The sequence below is a fragment of the Furipterus horrens genome, unplaced genomic scaffold (genome assembly GCF_987537825.1).
Source record: "Furipterus horrens unplaced genomic scaffold, mFurHor1.1.pri manual_scaffold_1, whole genome shotgun sequence".
In the NCBI taxonomy this organism is placed as follows: domain Eukaryota; kingdom Metazoa; phylum Chordata; class Mammalia; order Chiroptera; family Furipteridae; genus Furipterus; species Furipterus horrens.
Genome location: NW_028327171.1, coordinates 205,576,248 through 205,589,910, shown reverse-complemented (window position 1 = coordinate 205,589,910; position 13,663 = coordinate 205,576,248).

Here is a 13,663-nt window from a genome sequence, read left to right as displayed (position 1 = left end):
ACTAATACAAACCTTAAATCACCCAAACCAAAAGATTCTGCCCCCACCCTAAGTCTGTGGTCCCAAACCATACATTTGGCCCCCTAAAAGCCTTGCCACAAGTATAATGCCCCCCCCCAATTTCACTCTTTCTTTTAATTTCCCAGTGTCACTGGCCAATGCAAAAACTATTTTAGAGGATTTTTAAATTACTACCTGAAAGCTGCAACCTCGCTCCTCCTGTTTGCCACTTAGCAGCAGAAGGGCCATGCGGAACGATGCCACCCATGGCAAATGCTCCATGCGGGGAGGCAGGCTTTTAGGAAGAAGGACAAAATCAAGGCAGTAATTCTTCCCAAATTTATGAATCAATGAATCCCCCACATTCACTGGTGGGTAGTGAGTTACAAGGTAGCGAGGAGATAGCAGTTATACTCGGACATGGAAGAAAACATCAGGAGTAGGGGAAACCATTTCTCCCTTCACAAAGTCCTATTCATCTCTAGAAGCACCTAGCAAACATTTCTCATTCAATGGATGCTCAATATATGTGTAGTTACTGGCATGAAACTGAATTAGAAAAAAAAAAACCTGGACGCTTTTCCTGCTCTGTTTTACTGTCACCCTAACAGAAAAGCTTTACAAACGTAAAAGAAGTAAAGGCTCCTGAAATGTACATTAATTCCTAAATCCCCCTAGTATACAGGGTTAGTTAAGGGATGAGATATTTTATTGACTCTAAGAGGTTTAATTAGAGAGTCCTTTAAAATTAAGTTCACAATCAGTCATTTCTCACTCTCTGGCTCAGGACATGTTTTCAACCAGCTGTTTTAACCCATTTTCCCCATGTGGACTAGTAGGAAATACCAAAAGAGCCTTTCGTCCTGGAAATATCACTGTACTTATTTTCCAGGTGGCTGTCCCAAGGCTTAGCCAAGACCAGGCTTCCCTCATATCTGCATAATTGCAGAATATTGAACTGGAAAGGATGACACAAATCATCTATAATAATGATCTCATTACTCAGTTTTAAAAATTGAAGTCTAGCTACAACAAGTGATATTTCCAGGTTCTCTCCACATCTGCAATGGGAAAACCCAGGCTGCAACCTAGGCCATGTGACCCTGTGAACAGGAATTTCACAGCTGTGATGTCTTCTTCATAGTTTTTGGACCCAGGGCCACCATTTTGGTTGCTCTGTTCTAGTGGCTGCAATGTCATACACTGGAAAAAATAGAAACATGAGCTAAAACAATCACGAGTCCACCAAAATTACCTTACATGTTTCTCTTAGGGCCAGGGATGGGGAGGTGCAGACATTCTTTGTCTAAAGCTGCTTGACCTCTATTTGATTGAAAGCAACATCTGGTCTCCAGGCTTCCAGCGGTGTTTCTCCTATTGAGAGGTAGCCAATTGCAGACAGATGTGACATTTCCTCAACACGTTGTGTTGACATCACTGACATATACCTTATTTGAACAATGGGCAGCCAGGCTTCTCAACACCTTTAAACCCGAAGCAATCCCAGCCCAAGATGGCAGAGGAACTATACTGTGTGTAGACTTTCCACAGAGAGACGCAGAGCGTGTCCAGATCCCATGTTTTTTTCTGTCCTATATCCTGTCACTGAAGCCTCAAACCATTCTCTTTCATACAATAAATGTGAATTGCAGAGCTTAAGTTGTGAATAGTTATACGGCCTATGGGAAAAAAAATGAATACATCTTAAATTTCAGCCACCCAAAAAGCCCCCAGCTTTTCACAGCTGTCATGTGGGGACTTAATTCTTACTCCAGGACCCCAGCCTCTCCTTAATTCATTCTCTCATACTTACTTCTCTGTACCCCTACTAACCTATACTTCATGAGGTACACATATATTATTACTTCCCACGAAAGCACCACTAGTTAGAAACAGAGACAGGATTTGAACCTAGATAGGTACCAGAGGCCATGTTAGGAATCACTGTGCAATTATCTCTCCAGGCACAAGCTCTAATTCTTCAAATCACGTGATCAGGCTCAGTAGTTGTTGACTTAATTGAAAACTTTAGTTAAAGCAGGAATTCATTAAAAAGAAAAATACATACCTACATTTATTCTATGCATTTATTTTAAGTTAAAATTATATTTTTAGCAACTCATTATTGTTTTCAAATCTTTTAAAATCATTCACTGGCCTTATTGTGGTGATCATTTTGCAATATGTACATGTATTGAATCATTACATTGTGCACCTGAAACTAATATAATATTATGTCAAGTATGCCTCAATAAAAAAAAAGAAAAGAAATAGAACTTGAGTTAGTTCAATTTGTAACATTCTAAAGCAATTGATTAAATCATGTCAATGCTCACTATCATTCAGCCATTTTCTGACTTTTGCAGAAGTTGAAAATCCTCAGAAATTTTTACAGAATATAATAAAAATTTATGATAAATGTTTTGCTGAAGATATTTTAGTGGAAATTTTTTGACTGTAGAGACATTTGCAAACTTTTAAAACTGCTCCTGAGGGAACAATAAAAAGAACAGTATTAAATTTCTTATAATTTTTTTTGTAAAATGAAATTATTTAGGAATTTATGATAAATATATTTTATGTCTAAGCCTTTTCCTATTTTATATATTTGTAGTTTTGTGGGAAAGAAATGTTTCAAATTTCAAATTTATAAAATATGTTCTTCAATATAAACAAAATTTGAACTTAGTTTTCCAAAACCAAGTCATTTTTGATGGGCGCTCATATTTGGTTGGTCCACATAATTACATAGTAAGTTTTAATGGACATAAATAGACTTTTGAATAAATACAACTGGTTGTTGGAAAACACAGAAATAAATGCTGAGCCTTCAGCAGGCCACAGGTATCATTAAATATATTTGCAAGAAGAAACAAAAAACATCAGTTAGACCAGTCAGTTGAGTAAATGGGTTAGTTCATTAGCTCCTGCTATAGCTAATGCTAATATACCATTATACTATTAGATATGCTATTATGTGGCACATGATATTTAAAGAAGTCTAATTCTAAATGAAAATTAATAAAAACAAGGGCTCATATAAGTACCCTAACTATTGGTTTAGATAGAAAATATTACCTTAATTCACCAAAGAATTAGCTCAAAGAAATAACATAAGAGGTTTAGGAACTGGCTGATTATAGAAAGAAGAGAAGAGAGGAGGCGAAAGCAATTCTGAGTTTTCATGTCTGGATGCCTATGAGGATGAACTACAATGAGGTTGAAAACACTGGATGAAGGTACAACAGGATTATCAGAGTACGTAATGAGTCTTATTAATTTGAAGTTCACAGAACATCTAAGAGTAAATATTTGTAAGGGCATTGAGACTGAGTATTGAATCTTGGGACCAAAGTCAAGGCGGCTGAGGCTACAAAGTTATGGAAGTTCTCCAGGGAAAAGAGAAAACAAAAGGGAGAACAGATTTTTGAAAGAACAGTAGAATCATTAAAAAGTGTCAACATGGGTAAATTAGGGGCTCAGAGGAACACAGTAAAGGGTGGTCCACAACTTAAATCACCATGGCAGCTGGCACTCCTTCAAGAGCTTAAGGTACAAAACAAAGCCACTTTCTCTTAACAGTTCTAATGCCAGTAACTCTAGAAATATCCTTGTTCCTTCTTGCCCAGAGTCTTCCTTCCATGGTAACTCCAAGACAGTATTAAAAGGAGACAAGCACTAGACATGGCCATGGCAATACTCTAAGGTACCTCCACAGGCTGGTGATTTATGGGTATGTTTATGCAGTGCCCATGAAGCCTACAAACTCAGCATGTTGGTCTATCCCTCTCTAGAAAAAGAGATGAGCTTACAGTCCAAGGATCACTGCCACAGTCTTACAGTAGTGTTCACTTGACTCTGGGGCCAGAAAAAAAAAAAAAAATTCTCATCCTGGCTGCTGTGGCTCAGGGGATTGAGCATCGGCCTGCGAGCCAAGTGTCACTGGTTCGATTTCCAGTCAGGGCACATGCCTAGGTTGCACGTCAGGTCCCCAGTTGGGGGCGCAAGTGAGAGGCAACCACACATTGATGTTTCTCTCGCTCTCTTTCTCCTTTCCCCTCTCTCTAAAAATAAATAAACAAAAAAACAAATAAATAATTCTCCCTTCCCTGCCAAGTTACACTCCACTTTCAAAGTTCCATTCTTCCCCTGGCCCCGGTGTTTCCACTGTGACTCTGTTTTAATCACATGTTCACACAGACACACCAGGCTCTTGGCTATGCTATGTACCTAAAATACTCCTCCTAACCTTCTCATCCAGAGCAAAGCAAGTCCCTTGCATCTCAATCCCCAAGTTGACTTCCATTTCTGTCTCAGACTGAGTGATTTTCTTTCAGGCAAAACACTCGTTCTCAATGTTGCTATTTCCAGCTGTCTGTGTTCCTGGCTAGAGACAAGTAGATCTAATTCCTTCGTGGGGATATGCTGAACATGTTACCCTTCCCATTAAAATGTTATTGTAGTTACACTGTGCGCATCAGAATTTTTAATAGAGAAGAGAAAGCAGTGAAGTAAATTCACATTTCACGGTAGAATTGTACACTATTTTCTTCATAGAGAGTTTTCCAACAACCTTTATAGCCCTCTGCTTAGTCAGTTTAATCCAGCTCTTTTTATTCTTACTTTGCACTTCTCAATTTTTGCGCTTCTACTAAAGTGAGAAGCCTAGCACGGAAGAAGAAAAAAAGTTATCCATGTTCCCCTGAGACTGGAATTTATGACCATCCATAAATTTACTGACAGTCAATCAACGTCCCTAAGATATTTGCTCAGGGTCACACATATTGGTATCACCATTGAATCAGACATCATATTTCCAGATTTTAAATTTTAGTGCCTTTTCTCCTTAATTGTGTTACTTTTCTTGCTAGATAGTAACTGGAAGGGGAAAAAAATTACAACTCTTATTTTAAAGCAATAATGTTCACTCACTTTGGAAAATTAGAAAGTGATTAAAATAAATTAAAATCATCCACAATCTCACTCCTCCTTGAAGTATTTGCCACTAACATATGTGTACATTTATTAACTTTCCCCCCTGCTAGCCATTTTTGCTCAGATTTTTGATATTGTTATATAATTTGAATTTTTTACGTATATTTTATTGGAAACATTTCTCACCCTTTTAAAAATTATCCAAATCACTTTCGGTGGCTGTATATTCCTTCTCTAACATAAGACACCCAGGTTATTTCAGTGTCTTATATTATCACTATAATTACCAACTTGAGATAAACATTCACTCAGACTTAGCAGCTTCCTGTCTCAGACTAGTTCCTTGACCTATATATAAATCACCTGTTCCTTTATCTATAAAATGGTAATAATAATAATAATCCTTCCCTTTTCGGGTGGCTTAGAGTACTACAGAGTTCACATTTGCAAGGTTCCCAGAATAATACCTGGATTCTAAGTGGTACCATAAAGTTTTGATGAAGAAATTAGTACATGTGCAGCTCTTGCTAGTTTCACAGGTCAATCAAACCCTAATGCAATGAAAACTTTGTTCTCATGCCTGTGCTGGGGGTTAGGAAGAAGAAAAAGAGGTTAAGCTATAAGAAGCTCATGTCACACTTCATACATTTAGTGAACCATTTGGTGATTCCAGACAGGGCACAGAGAACCCAAACACAAAATGTATGCATGAATTGATCTCTTCAGAAAGAAATGTTCTTCTTTCTACAAATCAATAGCTAAATAAGTGCCTATAAATAAGTGATTACTGTCTATAATGAGAAGATAGTTTTACCTGTTAGATCACGGCAGAAAAAACCCTTGTGTATTCTTAAAACATAATATTTTCACCTAGTATTTCATAAACATTTACAGTTATTGCATATATGTTTATAATATATGTTAAGTATCTTCACTGACAAAATATATATTTTAATAATAGGCAAAAATAAAAACCTCCTAAAATCTAAATAGAAGTCAACTCAAATGTCATTTTGATGACTATTTTTTTCAGTGTATATTCAGACTGCTTTCCCATTTGTGCCAAATAAATACAGTTTCTATTTAACGCTACACATATTATTTTGGACCCAACATTTGTACATAACATGATATAAGTATTTTTCCATATGGATGACTGTACAGCTATGTTATTTTGTAGAATTTCACTTTATGAGTACACCATAACTGACTTAAATGAATCCCCGTTGTTGCAGTTATAAACTTCTCACCATTATAAACAAGATTGTAATAACATCCTGAGATAAACATCTATGTATACTTGTCCAATTCTCTCCCTTAGGCTAAATTCCTCAAAACAGAATTGCTGATTCAATCATACATACATATTCCAAGACTTTTGCCAAATTTCCACCAAGAGACTAAACTTCCATCAGAAGAATGAGTCTCAACATTGTCAACACTAAAAAGCTTCATTCTTGCAGTTTCACCATAGTGATAAACAAAATGTAGTATTTTATAAGTATGTTCACATCTCTTTGATTACTAATAAAGTTTAAACTTTTAAAAAATATGTTATATGGAGAATGTACAAATAAGGGGCTGAAAACTAAAGACACTAGTAATTTAGTAGTTCTTAAAGTTATCTGGATCCTGATCTGATGAAAACCACCGACCTGATAAAAACTGTTGGGGGTGGCGGGGAAACACACATACAAAATGTTGCTTGACATTTCCTAAGTCTCCTATAGCCTATCTATGAGCTTAATGATGACCACAGAGGTGTCTGCCTTAAATTAGCGCTCGATGAGCAACCGAAAATTTACCATGCTTCTACCCTGCTTCACTGGAACATGGCCACTGAGTTTCTGCTTTCCAGTAGCAAGGCACAGAATTAGAATTAATTCCAACAGCAACTTCTCAAGCCGTGCTATATTTAAACAAAGTCTCAACAGGAGAAAGGTAAGCAAACTGGAAAGCTCCAGCCTCAGTAATGGATGATTTGGGTAGATGAGCCATTTTTCTTCAAGGCATTTGAGGCTGTGAGGTCTAAGAGGGGAGACAGGACACACCGGCAAAGGAGTGTGAGGTTGAGTCATTAATCCTCAGATAAGTCACATACAGCTCCAAGAGCTATTAGGCCGTATGGATTTTATAAAGCTCATGGGGTGGAGGGGAATGAGTACAGGAGCCCTCCTCTGAGAAAATCTGCTGTAAAATAGCCAATCTCAAGGAAATACATTAGGGGATAATTATTAAGTGTTCTTAGAGATTTTTCATTTGACAATAAGTTTTATTATAGGTCTCCTGTAAACAGTACCTCAGAGCATTTAAAAATAATTCCATTTTAAAAAATGTGATTTACCACCCACTTATTGTGTAAAACATCTTGTTCTCCTGAGACTAAAGATGTTCTATGCCAATAAACTATTTTAATGCATCATCTGTGGCTCCTTGGAAGGCCACAATGCTTGATGGATAGAGGGAGTAATCCACTGTGTTATTACAGAGGCTGTACTCAGAAGGATAATCAATAGATCGGTGTCAACCTTAGGAGCAGAGGGGGAGCATCACTTGTGGATTTTTTCTTGACTTTAACTTGAAAATAGTGGCATTTCATGTTTCTGCCAGTGATCTGCATGATGGAATAGTTAGTAGTACATTAAGCTTTTCAGGTGACACAAATCTACAGTGGCTGGCATTGTGCATTGGAAAATGAAATGCCTTTGCATATTTGAAAAGTGTTCAGAAATAAAGAGAATAGAACATGAAAAGGATAAGTGAAGGAGAGCTTCACTGGAGAGAAGTAACGTGAGCCACCAACTGAAGACGCACAAAGGAGAGAGGAACTACCTGTCTTGAAAACAGACAGCAACCAAAAATCATCAAGAATCACATTTGAAGATATGATGACTTAAATCACTACTTGTGCTTCAATTTTTAAAAACATTCACTTATTAACTCAATAATATTAATCAAGCGCCTACTCTGGGCCAGTCCCTATAACGCTGACATATGTAAATATAGGCACCATTATCCTGTCTTTCCAGCAAATCATTTTTTATCATGAAATACATTTTACTAGGGGCTAAAATACAGATTTCTTCTCCGTTTTGGAGAATGCATGAAGATTCTAGAAGACCATTGAGGGAGAGGCACAGAACAAACAGGGAGAAAAGTTAAGACTCAATTGAAATAACAATTATCTACAGAAGGACATTTTGATTGTCCTTAAATATAACTTTTAAATGTCTGCATAATAGTCCACCATTTGCACTTATCACAAGTTCTTTAACAATTCCCTATGTAGGATAAGTAGGTTGTTTACAAAATTTAGACTGTTATAAATAGTGATGTGGAATCAGAGGATTATAGAGCTTGTCCAAGTTCAAAGGTCTCAACACACCTTGTTGAACTCTGAAAGTCTGAATCATCTCACAGAGCCACCGGCAGTGTAGAGATATTGCATGTTGGTTTTCAAGGGGAGACTTTTGCTCCCCAAAGGCCTATCTACCTTCACTTAAACCTCCGATGATAATAAAAAATTTAATTAATCTTTGGCTATTCACATCCACCTGGCTGGTATTTCAAACTAAATCTTCAGAAAACTAAGCGTAACTCCTTCTGACTTCCTGTCTCTCGGTGCCAACAATCATGTCAGCAATGTATGCTTAAAATTCACCTGGTCGGTCACTCGTCCTGCTTCCCTGAGTTCAGTATCAAACAAATGCAAAATTCTGTGACATTCCTCTAGAATATCTATTGGTCCTGCTTTTTTCCCCATGCCTACTGTCATCTGTCATCAACCTAATGGACAGCCTCCCTTCTCTCTGGCTAATACCATTGCAGTAAAGACCCAACAGATCTTTCTCTTCCTTTTTCAGGTTCCTTCACCTTGCTGCCATAGTAATCTGATATGCTCGTCTGCTCTAAAAGTCCTTCAGAGGATCAACACTCACTGTGAAATAAAGCCCAGACCTCTTAGTCTGGGATTCAACATCACTTTGTAAAAAAATATGATTGGGCATTGTTGGCTTTGAACCTGGAAGCAGTCACTAGCCAAGGACTGTAGGAAGCCTCTGGAAGCTGGAAAAGACAAGAAAACTGATTCTACCATCAAGCTCCACAAAAGATCAAAGCTTTGCGCAGACCTTGATTTTAGCCTCATGATATCCATTTTGGACTTCTGACCTCCAGGAATGGAAAATATTAAATTTATGTTTTTTTAAGCCATTAAGTGTGTGATAATTTGTTACAGTACCAATAATAAGCTAATACAGGATGATCCATCACAGTATGGTCAGTGTGGTGGAAAAAGTAAATACATCTGGATTTTTATCCGAGGTCTGCCACTAACAATGTGATGCTAAACATGTTTTTGTTTTTAACATTTTTATACCTCAGTTATCTTATCTATGAAATGTTGGGGGAAAATGCTTACCTCATGGGTTGTTGTGATTAAATTACAACTTTTAATATATTTAATGCCCAAGATAGTATGTCTGGCACATAATAGACACTCACTAAATCTTTAACAATTATTCTCTCTATTCTTTTACTATGACCTTTAACACATTTACTCTTTAGTCATTACTCTGTGAGAAGTTGCCTTATTTTTGCCAGAGTATTGTGGGTAATCAATGTCTTTTTTTTTTTTTTTTTACTTTTCCAAACCAAGTTCTAAGCACATAGTAAGTCAGGTGGAAAGGAGGAAGGGAGGAAGGAAGAAAGGAAAGAAGAAAGGAAGGAAGGGAGAAAGAAGGAAAACAAAGTTGAAGTTTAATAAATTTATCAACTTGCAGACAGTATTTTCTATTGTATCATTTTAAAATACTCTGCCAATCTGGATATAAGAGAAAAAAAATGTTTCATAAAATTCTTCTCAGGAGAAGAGAAACAAAAGTAAATATGTTTTGTTGTGTTTTATAATTAAATTTTATCTTTTTATGAATGTTCTACATCAATCAATGATACATTTTCAAATTGTAAATGGCTTATGATGATCAAAACAAACAGCGAAAATAGGCCACAAATTGATACAAATAATTTTCTCTCTAAGGTGTTGATTGAACAAAAAGGGACCTCATTGAGATCCAATTAAGAAGAACTCCCCAGGAAGCCATGAATGACCCAATGTATCTTATGGGTTTACAAAAATAGCTCACAGAGTGAAAGAAACGGCTGCTTTTGCTTTCCTGTTTGCTCAAAGTACTATTTCAAAAATCATCCCAGGAATCCGTTGCATATTAACATAAAGGTTTTCCATATTGATTAGAGGAAGAAGGGGGGGGCATGAAATAGGGAGGGAGACTAATACTTCATTGCTCTGCTCTGTCTATCCCAAGACCTTAGCATTTTCACATGCATCTCATTTAATTAAGGAAATTTGAAGTTTTCATTTGTGGACTCCAACATAACCCACTGGGTGTGCGGGAAGGATTGTAAGAGCACACTGACCATGGACCGGTCTCCTAACGCTGGAATACACGCTTAAGCCCTGAGTTAAGGGAATTCAGCTTTTGTTGAATTAATGAAATATTTTTAGCCCAGCAGGACTTGTTTTTTACATTTTTCATTCTGGAATAAATCAAACTCAATTTCCTCAGGTATAACCTTACAGTTTAATTTTCAAGGAAACAAGTTAAAAAACTAGTAGCTCCTTTTTTTGAAAAGGAAACAGACCAGCTCTGATCGACTGTGAAACATGGTTCACTTTGAAAGTGGCAGGTGGGGTTTCTCTCTCGTCACCTGATTTTTCACGTGCAAAGGGACAACTTGTTTATCATCATCACCAACATCCATTAGGCATCTAATGGAATGGAGTTACGCAAAGAAAGTTCCGGATACAGTTCCCTGTATTCCTCACCTTCTTAAATTATGAAAAATTAGCTCCCTTTGACTCCAGATTTTCAGAGAACTCTGCTGGTGCCTGGTTCAAACAGTTTATTACCCTGAGAAAATTGTGCTCAATCACGATTCATAAAAACAGACTGTCAGGCTGCCAAAACCTGTCATTATAGGCTTTATTATGAGTATTTTTGTTATTGTTCTTAAGTATTGCACCTGACCAAGAATTACTTTCTAGAATGAGTTTAATACCACTAACTACAAAATGATCTTTTATCTTTCATTTCAAGTCTCATCTATATCTCAGTACAAGAACATGAAAATTTAATGCAATGACTAGAAATGGCCTTTCAGGAAGAAAAGTTACCAATCATCTCATGACTGTATAAAGGTACCAAAGGGCAGATTCCAATTTTACTTATTCAGCCCCAACTGCTCACTACTAGCCACATGCTGTAGGGCATTTTATTTAGTCCTTACAATGACCCTATCAAATAATTACTATTAATGTCTCTATAGGTGATGATGACATTAAGACTTAGGGAGGTTAAAAAATATAGCCAGTTATACAGCTGGTCAGTATTAGTCATGACTGGAACCAAGTTCTGTTTTAAGTCCTTTGCCCCTCCACCATCACTTAATGCTTTCTTACACCCCCCGTATGCTCCTATAAATAGCTGCAACCACTCACCTCGTCTCCATTTCCATCGTTCCCTGCTATGCTTTAAACATCTGTTTTATCTGCAGGTGAAATATGCTGATTGTATGATTGGACCCCGAACTAACTGACTCAGAGCTTATGTTAACAAAATGAGACAATACCTATCTCCGAAACATTCAGTGGGCAGATTGAAAATTTCAAACTCGACTGACCCAGTAATATGAAAATTATTAATTCATGACATCCCTTTATAGAAACATGTGCTAATGATTTCCTTTTCTTGTTCAGATCACTCCAAAAAGGAAACAAATTCCAAGAAGAATGAAAAAGAAACCAACTAATGGAAAAATGCTATCTGTTCATTTCCTTCACATTTTACATTGGGTAGTAAAATTACCAATTGTTTCTGGGGAGGAGTGTCATACTGGTAAAGAATATCATACGCTTTGGAAATTCTGGCTCAAGCATTTATTAGCTGTGAGTGTTGTGCAAGTCCTGTAGTCCCACAGATCTCAGTTTCCTTATCTCTAAAATATTAATAATAGTAGTAGAAATGAATAGTTTATAATAATATTAAAACTAATATAGTCATTTAATGCATTCAATGCAGGAAAAAATATATAGTTATGGGATTAGCACAATAAAGGAGAAATGGTAAGCACTAAATAAATAGTCACGAAAATTTATTTTATGATTTCTTGTCTCCAGAATGTGAATAGAAGATATTAAACTTGAGTTCCTATCCATTAAATTATGTAATCAGTTGCAGCATTGTTTCCTGATTTCTCCAAGTCATTTTAAAGCTTTCCAACAAGTTACTCCAACAAGAGATACCACCAGTGAAAATTATGATTAATACTAATATTTGCTGTGCTTCCAAATAATATTAGGGGGAAAGGACCACAACAGTTACATGTTTTCCTAGGGGTCAGTTTTAACTATTTTTATGAAATATATGAAATGAAAAAGTTTTCTGTGTTTTATCCCCCATAGAAAAAGACAAAGAGAAATTTCCAAAGAAATGATTTTTTGGGCATTGCTATTATTATGTGAGAAAATTGCATCTGATATTTTTTATTCCAAGACAGAAAATTCTGTGATAAACAAATGAAAAAGTAAGGCTTTCTTGGTTTTTATCATCGAGTCACGGTTGCACAGTACTAGCCCCTGTGACCTATGGTATCTCGTTTCGTTCTGTCCATAGTGTTCCCATTTTTTCAGCACCACAAAAAATAAGGAAGAAATTCCAGCACTGTAGCACTTACTTTTGCCACCTACGCTTTAGTACCTGCGAGCAGACATCTAGGAATAATGGGAAATGTTAAAGCTGGATCCAGGGCTTAGGAGATCCTCATTTCCAGGGTCTAATTCAGTGCTTTTCCACCCTCAAAATAGCATTCTCTTGCTGATCTGTAATGGGAAATTCTAGTTCAAACAGCTTATTCACAGAGACAGAGAGTGTGTAAAAAATGTACACTAGACTCAGATGGGCTCACCATGGCCCTAAAATAAAACACACCTAGAGTCAAGAGATCTCAGTCCAAGAATGGTTCTCTACATTTCTTATGGGAATCCAGAGGAAGTTTCTTCACAAAACTCATATTATTTTCTCCAAATCCAGGGAAACTTGGCATGCCATCTGATAGGAAGTAAATGTAAGCTACCTACCACAACATATGTTAAATGCTTTAATTCCATGGTGGAATGAGTTTTATGTTAATGATTCTTGGAAGCCCCCTTTGTGGAGTTTTTCTGCTTCTTCCAAAACAGTCAATCACCAGGCCATCAGAGAGCAAACACATTGATGCTACCACAGATCAACATACTAGGAAGTACACTTTGGAACAAGAATGTCTACCAACAGACCAGGAAGAGAAGACAGTAAACTTAACTTCCTTTAGAATACATTACATCAGCACTAAAAGTATTTCATTAACCAAAATTCCCTGTGCTGTTTCTTTTAAAGTTCTCTAGAGCCAGAGAGTCTGTTTTGTTTTGTTTTTTTTCCTTGAGCCTTTACCTAATAATTTCATGTCCAACGTGCTCTAGATGGTAGAGTGTATTTCATATGGCAATTCTGGGAGTGAATCATATTGGCTAAGTCTTTATTGATCTGAACTAGGGAAAACTTTCCATTTGGCCCACAAAAACTATACTTCTGGAAAATTAAAAAACAGCCAAATTTAATCATAAACTTCCTATAATGTTTTCATTTCTTGATAACCAAAAAATTACCATTTC